Source organism: Prosopis cineraria, unplaced genomic scaffold, assembly GCF_029017545.1.
Source record: "Prosopis cineraria cultivar Desert tree isolate PC_DT_omini unplaced genomic scaffold, ASM2901754v1 PC14, whole genome shotgun sequence".
NCBI classification, from domain to species: domain Eukaryota; kingdom Viridiplantae; phylum Streptophyta; class Magnoliopsida; order Fabales; family Fabaceae; genus Prosopis; species Prosopis cineraria.
In genome coordinates this window covers 30,604,869-30,614,700 of record NW_026555345.1, presented here as the reverse complement: position 1 = coordinate 30,614,700, position 9,832 = coordinate 30,604,869, and the positions used below count along the sequence as shown (strand labels likewise).

General features: G+C 34.8%; 1 pseudogene; it reads right to left on the bottom strand.

The window, feature by feature from the left end:
• Nucleotides 1-5,596: 5,596 nt before the first annotated feature.
• Nucleotides 5,597-8,227, bottom strand: LOC129292841 (laccase-15-like; annotated as a pseudogene).
• Between the last annotated feature and the right edge of the window lie 1,605 nt (nucleotides 8,228-9,832).

Genomic DNA, 9,832 nt, shown 5'->3' with positions numbered 1-9,832 from the left:
GCATTTTGTTATAAAAATAAAATCAATTTAAAAAATATCACACAAGATTTTATTTAGATTATTTAGAGTATTTTAATTAAATAGACTGTAAATAATGTGGTACATTTGGTTTACCTAAGTGTTTCACTTTAGAATTAATGTCCAATCCAATCTTAAAAGTTTTCAATGTTTTTAATTTTTTTTTCTGTTTTGAAAGTGTTATACATTTTAACTTAACTGTTACTTTACTAAATAAAAATAAACTTTAAATCGTTGAAATGAATGTTATATATTTTTATTTAACTGTTACTTTACCAAATAAAAATGAGCTTTAAATCGCTGAAATGAATGTTATATATTTTATTTGACTGTTACTTTACTAAATAAAAATGAACCTTAAATTGATGAACTAGAATATAATACTCTAGTTCATAATATAAGACGAAATTAACAAAGTTCATGCTTGTTAAGAAAGATTGATTATAATCTTTAAATTGTTAAAAAACAAATTATAACTTTCTAATTGTACCCTGCTTTGTTATTGATGACCGTAATAAATTATTATGTAGGAATTCAAATAAAAATAAATAAACAAGAGGTAAAATTGATTATTCTAACTTTATCTTATATGTAGAACTAATAAAAGTTTGCAAACTTTATCTAAAATTAAAGATCGGAGATAGTACACCATTTAAGGGAGATGACACGTAGAACAATAATGGAAACTCATAAACATATTCTGGAAAACAACAAATCCATCTCATTGCCTAATATATGACCTCATAAAACTCAACAAACAATCTTTGTCTGCCATTGAAAGACGACGAATTTAAATATAGAAGGATTGAATGGATCGGAAGAAGACTTGCGCTTAGCTGAAAAGAAACATTTGATTTAACATCTTTTGTTCGTTTTTCTTTTAAATGTTTCCGTGACATTTCTTTCTCGATTCTCATCTTCGTGCTGTTGTTTTCATAACCACCATTTATATAAAAAAAATGGAACAAAAAAGGAAGGAAAAGCCACTACTTATGATCATTCATGTAATTGGTACCTCACGTTCTTTTATTTTTGGGTGAACATTTCAATTCTCACTTTATTCTGTGATATATATGCCCCGGGTGTAATATTGTATACGAAAATCTAGATGCAAATATATATATATATATATATACACTCTCTTCTTTAAAAAATATAAGGCATTTTTAATCGAATATCACCTCTCAATAAAATAGTTACCTACTTTTCAACTAACCCTATCTTTTTATATTTATTTTTATTAAACACCCTATAATAAATATAAAGTCATTATTAATGAGGGCACTTTTAAAAAAGGACAATGATTGTATCTCAAAAGACTAAAAGTATATTACATTTTTTAATATCTAACTTTTCAAAAAATACTTTACATTATTGAATGGAAGGAGTATATATTATCCATAATATAAAAACAAGGAGTATAGTATTTTCATTTAGATTTTATTAGTAAAATAGTTGTAAAAGATAAATCTAAATTAAAGAAATGAGGAGAATTAAATACGAGCGAGGCATGATTAAGAATAAATTATAAGGTAAAAAGATCCGATGAGGAAAACGCGGGGAACATTGTGAAGGTAAGATTTTTCTTTCAAGTCTCACATGATTTATTTTTGTTAGCTAATACTATCAAATATGTATGTTTTCTTTATCGATCTCACTTTTTTTTTAGGGATATTAATCCTGGAATAATTTTATAAATTAATGATCAAGGATTAGCATTAGTTAATTATAGAGACAATTAATTATTTGAGTTATGGGTCTTTATATTAAATATTAAACTAAATATGGATGAATTGTGATAAGTTGGATCTCTCCCTCTCCCTCACGCGCGCGCACAAACTCGTTGGATGAAAACTCTTGGATTTTATAACCCTTTAATAATCGCTGGCTTCCTTTTACATGCACGACAGTACTGAGAAAATGAGAGGTTATTTATGATTGTAAGTGGTGATTAATTAATAATCAATCTGGTGATATTTAAGGATAATTATTCAGGCGATTAAATTTTTTCTGAAGGCAAAATCATGTTGTTTAATAAAGATATCTTATAACTCGTCAGTGCGTAACTCATGAACACGTACGCTTTTCACATTCATTTACTCCATGTCTTTTTTTTTTTTTTTTGGCCAATTCATTTACTACATGTCCGATCCTGAAAATCTCTAACGGGTTGTCAGACTCCGCCTCGCCGGACTTGTTTCGAATTTCGGCCATTTTCCATGAGCAAGTCTCTTCCGAAAGCTAGATTTATACTGAACATGTGTCGGCATGTCCGGACAAAACGAATTAAGATTTTAGTCCGACAAAGAAATGAAGACTGTACGATCTTGCAGCAGCCACTACTAACATATACTCCCCTCTTGTTTAAAGTATAAAATATTTTTAATTAAATTTTATTTTTAATAAAATAGTTATTTATTTTTAAATTAATTTTATCTTTTTATATTTACTTCTATTAAATATTTTACAATAAATATAAAATCATTCATCAATAGGAACACTTTTGAAAAATAGTAATGATTACATCTTAAAAGATTAAAAATATCTTACATTTTTTAACATTCAACTTCTAAAAAATATTTTATATTTTTAAATGGATGGAGTGTGTGTGTGTAAAATAGCCATTTAATTTTTATAATTTTAACTTAATTATAACTCAATCTTTAAATTTTAATTTGTTATAGCTCAGCCCTTGAGTTTTTGACTCAGTTGTAACAATTTTGACCTCAAAATCATTAAATAGTTTAAAATATAAAATATTTGTTTGTTACAATCTTGTTATGTCGGTTTGTTGTAGAATTGGTTATAATACTCAACGGTTTTTCTTCATAACTATTGAATATTGTAACTATTTTTTTTTTAAATAGAGATTGCATTTCTAATTGTATGTTATATAACTATATTCCAACACCCAAAAACATATTCTATCTATCCCCCCCCCCCCGGGCACACACACAAACGGACAATAAATTCGTACACAAAAGTTGTATATAATTTGAACTTGCTTTAGATAACAGCTAAAATATAAACATTCAAATCTCAACACAGACGTGCGCGAATATACAATGAATTCGTACACAAAAGTTATACATAGTTTAAACTTTCTTGATTTAAGCCAATTAGATAACAACTAAAATATAAAGATTCAAGTCTCAAAAATTGGCTAATTTTATCTATGTATATCATCTATGTGAACTTTAAATATACTTATATCACATTTATTTCTTTACTATCATAGTTGTTTGTTAAAGGTCAATCATGCTTGAAAAATACTATGTGCCAATTCTTCAAGGGCTTCTCTCATTAAAGCATAAGTATACATGTCACAATATGCGTCCTCATATTATTGTATGCAGTAACAGCAGCAACAAATTAAAGTCATGTTTATTAATAAAAATAATATAATGATGAAGATGTTGATTATACATATACAATTGCCTAGAAGAGTCCTAGTGGAAACACGTTGGATTATGTCCTCTGTGAATTTTATGAGACCGTACCCATAATCGTTGACATTGTCTGCTTGTTCTAGGCATTACGATCACATAATGGATAAAAAAAAAAAAACTGATCACTTAATGATATGACATGACCTATAGTGACATTGCTAACATAATCAGTTTAATTGCTTAATAATTAGTTTTTTAAATCCCTTCTCCTTTTATTAAACGGTTTTGCATATAATCATTTAATATAAGGCATTATATAAATGCTATTTTCTAGTTGTGAGCAAGCTAGCTATGAGGGATATAACTACAAGACAACAACGGATTGGTTTTGGATAATGATTATATTTGATTTGGAGCCTATCCATGTTGCATTTCGGAGGGTTTTTTTTTTTCCTTAGATTTGTATGATTAATGGGTTTTAATTAGACTTGATAATCATCATAACGAGAGCCCGACGAAGTTTCCCAGTGAGCCGTACAAGTGGTCTAATTACTTAGAGTTATCTTGTCCGATCCCGAGCAAGTTTTCCTCTCTTTTTTTTGTGTGTACGAGACTACATGAACAGATGGTTACAGAACCAGGGGAAAAAAAAAAAGAACAGAAAGAAATACAAACAGATCAACGGGGTGAAGGAACTGACTGCAAAACATATAGTCATATATATAAGTTGGATTAATATTTGCATCTAAATATATCAGGAAAATAGTTCGGCTTTGAGTTGTGGCAAATTAAATTGAAAACAGTGCGTGATTCGGAAAGAAGCTTCAAGATGGTAGCATGCCCCACGGTGAAGGAGGCGAAGTTTGATTTGACCAATATGGCTTCCCGTGGAAAAAGCATTTTTTGCCAACTGTAACTATACTATGTGCAAATATATAAGGGTATTTTTGTCTGTTTTGTTTTCTTTAAAATTTGATCCTTTTCTGTAAATTCGTAAACTGGGGGTTTCTTCAATGTATTTTGTTTTTTTTAGGTTCTTGTGTGTCATTTTCCCTAATGAAGAATGCAGTAACAATAGATTTGGGTACTTCACGCTTGATGCACGAAGGACGTACAGGATGCTATAAGTTAAGCTCAAGTGGTGTTGGCTTTAGTGAAACGGGGATAATTAACAAGCTCCTTTTCTTCTTATCTCAAAAGGTTTCTTCTAATGTTGGCTCATTTCGGAGGGACACAGGTTAAGTGAACATATAAATAATGAAACTTTTGGTGGTAGTTTATATTGATATTGATAATTATTCCATGAGCCTGTCCATTGTTTTAGTAGCTAACTTAGCTTTCTTCGTGTAATCAAGACATTCAGCAACTTTTTCTTCCTTTATATGATAGGAAAAGAGTCGACAAAAAGTTTATCAAAAAAATAAAACAGAGAACTGAAAATACAGTACATCTTGAAACCGGAAGACTTACAAGGATTGAACGAATTATAGAGAGTTATAGAAAACACAGTACATGCATATTATTAAATAGGAAGACTCACAAGGATTGAACAAAGAGAGTAATTAGAAAACACAGTAGATGCATATTAGGCTTTCTCATAATCCCAAATGGAGAAATTCAGAATCTTGCTTCAACAGGGTGGCATGTCAGGAGGTGGAGGAGGCAGAGTTTGATTGGACCTTAAGCCATTCCTCACAATGAAGACAGTCTCCCATTCCCCATGAAATATGCCGCTCTAGATGGCAGTGTAGTAACCATACTCCTACAATTCGTACGTACATAATAAATCAGCAAATTAAATATTTACCTTATTTTAGTACAAAGGCAAGGGAAAAACATGTTTTAGTTTGCACTTGAGATCAACATGTGAACGTTTCCCCGGTGGAGAACCAGCAGACAATGATAAAGTAACGAGCGGATGGGACTTTAGTGGGGTCCACTTGTGTCAGCCCTCTTTGACTCTCCAGACTTAACTCTCTTATTTAATTGGGGCATATTTCAATTTGTTTTATTAGTTAATTTTATTTTGATTAAAGTATACAATTTTCATGTATTGAAATTCTATTTATCTCTATTTTTTAAAATTAAAAAAATTCATTACATGAATCTCTTATGAGTTTTGTAAAATTTATTCAATATATTGGTCTGGGTATTATTTTAATTTGTATATCTCAGATATTTTGTAATTTTTAGAAACAAAAATAACATATTCTTGTTTAAAAAAATTAATTAATTAGACAATATAGGGGGGAAAATTAACGGACAAAAATAAAAATTTGCGACAGTACCTGGATTGGCAGCCTCGAACCTGATGGCGGCCCAGCCATTTTGGGTACAGCCACGGTGTTGACGAGCGGAGGATCAAACATTGAAATCCCTGGGGTGCATTTTTTCGTTGAATTCCCTTTCCCGTATCCGACAACATAGAAACTAAATCCATGAAGATGCATTGGATGGTCGATCCCTGCCACCAAGTTGGTGCCTTGAAACACAACTTCTACTGTTGCACCAAACCTCAGAAACCTTCACCTCCGTCCCTTTTTCTCGGTATCTCCAGACTCATCGGCAAATAATCTGCCGTGAAGTTGAACATGAATGGCGGAAATGTGGGAAATCGCGTTCGAAAACCCCATTTACGTGGTTGTAGTAAGCTTCAAGTATGTCAATACTCGGGTTTCACAAACTTATGTTGTCATGCTTGAGGCCAATTGGGTCCCGTTGGGTCCCTGACAGGTCAGGCCCTTCCGGCACGGAAAATGTGTTTACAGAGAGTGTGGTTACTATGTTCGTGGAGCAATTCACTGGGATCAGGTGGGGAAATTTCTCAGGCAGGCCTCTAATGCTGCTGTAGAATCTAAAAGCTGCGTCTGTGTCGTTGTAGTAAGGAAGATCGGGCATTGAAGGAGACGATGACGTGTTATTTCCCTCTGTACTGAATAATAGCTGTGGTTGTGGTGTTATCAAAGGGAACTCCAACGCCACTTGAATATGCTCTTGCTGCCATATAGTAACGATTAGGCTTCTTGTTGGCATGTAACAACACATCCATTGTCTGTCCCGGAGCTATTGTGATGTAATCTCTCGTCAGTTGCCTCGTGTAGCTACCGTCTGTCCCCACAAGGGTTAGCTTGTGATTGAGACAGCCACAAAGAGGAACAGGTTCATTGCAGCATTAACCATGCGAAGAAGGTAAGTCTTCCCTCTGTCCACGTCTACCTTGAACGTTCCTGAATGTTGCAAGAAAACGTTTTGTCGTCTTGTTGATTGACACACCATATTTCAGAAAAAAATATTATTCTTAGTTTGCTTCTTGATTGGTTGACCACATACCTGATTTAGAGCACGGATAAAGGTCTCCTGGTTGGCCATTTATAGTGATGGCATCAGAATGTTTGGAGATCCTCCTGATTTCAGGAACTCGGTATAGACCCGCATCACATCACTCTTCCCACCATTCCTGCACATACAACAAGAATCATCTTCAGAAATCTCCCTAACCCTATATCTGGTGGGGTTACATAGGACACGGGACGGCTAGTACGTACTAATTGATCAAGTGTATGTCTCATACCAAAGATGATGGGTATCTCTGCAGACAAAATAAAAATTTGCGACAGTACCTGGATTGGCAGCCTCGAACCTGATGGCGGCCCAGCCATTTTTGGGTACAGCCACGGTGTTGACGAGCGGAGGATCAAACAGATTGAAATCCCTGGGGTGCATTTTTTCGTTGAATTCCCTTTCCCGTATCCGACAACATAGAAACTAAATCCATGAAGATGCATTGGATGGTCGATCCCTGCCACCAAGTTGGTGCCTTGAAACACAACTTCTACTGTTGCACCAACCTCAGAACCTTCACCTCCGTCCCTTTTCTCGGTATCTCCAGACTCATCGGCAAATAATCTGCCGTGAAGTTGAACATGAATGGCGGAAATGTGGGAAATCGCGTTCCGAAAACCCCATTTACGTGGTTGTAGTAAGCTTCAAGTATGTCAATACTCGGGTTTTCAAAACTTATGTTGTTCATGCTTGAGGCCAATTGGGTCCCGTTGGGTCCCTGACAGGTCAGGCCCTTCCGGCACGGAAATGTGTTTATAGAGAGTGTGGTTACTATGTTCGTGGAGCAATTCACTGGGATCAGGTGGGGAAATTTCTCAGGCAGGCCTCTAATGCTGCTGTAGAATCTAAAAGCTGCGTCTGTGTCGTTGTAGTAAGGAAGATCGGGCATTGAAGGAGACGATGACGTGTCATATTTCCCTCTGTACTGAATAATAGCTGTGGTTGTGGTGTTATCAAAGGGAACTCCAACGCCACTTGAATATGCTCTTGCTGCCATATAGTAACGATTAGGCTTCTTGTTGGCATGTAACAACACATCCATTGTCTGTCCCGGAGCTATTGTGATGTAATCTCTCGTCAGTTGCCTCGTGTAGCTACCGTCTGTCCCCACAAGGGTTAGCTTGTGATTTGAGACAGCCACAAAGAGGAACAGGTTCATTGCAGCATTAACCATGCGAAGAAGGTAAGTCTTCCCTCTGTCCACGTCTAACTTGAACGTTCCTGAATGTTGCAGAAAACGTTTTTGTCGTCTTGTTGATTGACACACACATATTTCAGAAAAAAATATTTATTACTTAGTTTGCTTCTTGATTGGTTGACCACATACCTGATTTAGAGCAAGGATAAAGGTCTCCTGGTTGGCCATTTATAGTGATGGCATCAGAATTGTTTGGAGATCCTCCTGATTTCAGGAACTCGGTATAGACCCGCATCACATCACTCTTCCACCATTCTCCTGCACATACAACAAGAATCATCTTTCAGAAATCTCCCTTAACCATATATCTGGTGGGGTTACATAGGACAGGACGGCTAGTACGTACTAATTGATCAAGTGTATGTCTCATACCAAAGATGATGGGTATCTCTGCATGAGGCTTGGGGAAAGGATAGTTACGGCGAGGATAGACTATGATAGCCCCGTGGACGGTGGCTCTGGACCAATCACTGTGAGCATGCCACCACAAGGTTCCTTCCTCTGTAGAGAAAATCACTTTCTGTCTGAACCTCCGTCCTGGTTGTATAGGACACTGTGTGATGTATTCAGGACCATCTGTCCATGGATTGCTCGGCTGCTTCACTCCATGCCTGCCACATGATTTGTCAAAGTTATGAAATCACTTCTTAACTTCTTTGTTTGTATAAAGTGCTGAGATTAAGATGAAGAAAAAGTACCAATGCAGAGTGATGTTGTATCTGCCCCTGTTATAAACATCGACATAGACTGTTTCACCCTCCCAGTACTGATAACCGGCCCTGGAAATTGTCCGTTTACAGTTAATATATTTTTCGTGCTGCAAAGTCTCCTGTATCGAGCTTCTTTCACCTGTGAGAAACCAGTTAAAATAGTAATTGAATGACAGATAATGGCCTGTTAGCGAACACTATTGTTCTTAGAAATAATTAGCGCAAAAAAGGAGAGGCAGATTAATTAATAGATGAAATATTGTTGTGGGACTTACAACAAACGTGTAACGTTTCGGTGTTTGAGAATAAACGCCAGCCAAGGAGAAAAACCAGAGAATGGAGAAAAAGATGATGAGTTTCTTGGAGTACCACATTTTCCACCAAAGTTTGTTTCTGGCCTGTGAAAGCACCACTTGCGGTTTGTGGGTTTTTGGCCGAAGGAAATATCTGATCGATTCTTGTGACAAAAGAGAAGGCGGCAAAAGCGTTTACACAATGACATATATAAGCAATTAAGCATGCAAGTATAAAAATCACCTTTATGTCGCCCGCCTGTACATAATGAATATATATGCAATATGTAAAATTAATATCTATAAAAGTATAAAAGTATGGAGTGGTGGATTATTTATAACTCTCTGTTCTTCCTTTTCTTATTCTTTCAATGTTTCTCTACATATTTCATTAACCATGATTCAACTTTATTTTTCGTTTCTTCTTCAATATATCACCTCACCATACGCATTTGAAAAGATCTGAATATTTACAAGACAGATAAAAGCATTTATATTTTTACGAAGTGCTTAAATTACTATCTCTGCAATGCATAAGGAAAGACATTTAGTACCCATTTGAGGCTACATAATAGAAATAGGGTGGGGTGGTTTTATCTCTTCACTTGATATATGAGAAAATATTTATAAAATATTTGATAATGTGGGAGAAAAGATTTTGAGGAATTGTTCAGGGTGACGTGGCAGCGTATAGATCATAGAACGTGGATTGTCTTTTCTAGTTGTGACTTCGAAGGCGAAGCAATATGCCTTCATGTATCAGATTCCCAAAAAAAAAAAAAATATTGGTCAGTTAAACTGATAGCTACAAAATACTAAAATTAAAATGTGAGATTTAATTAAAAAAAAATCTTATTTTCTATAGTTTTATTAGGTATTACT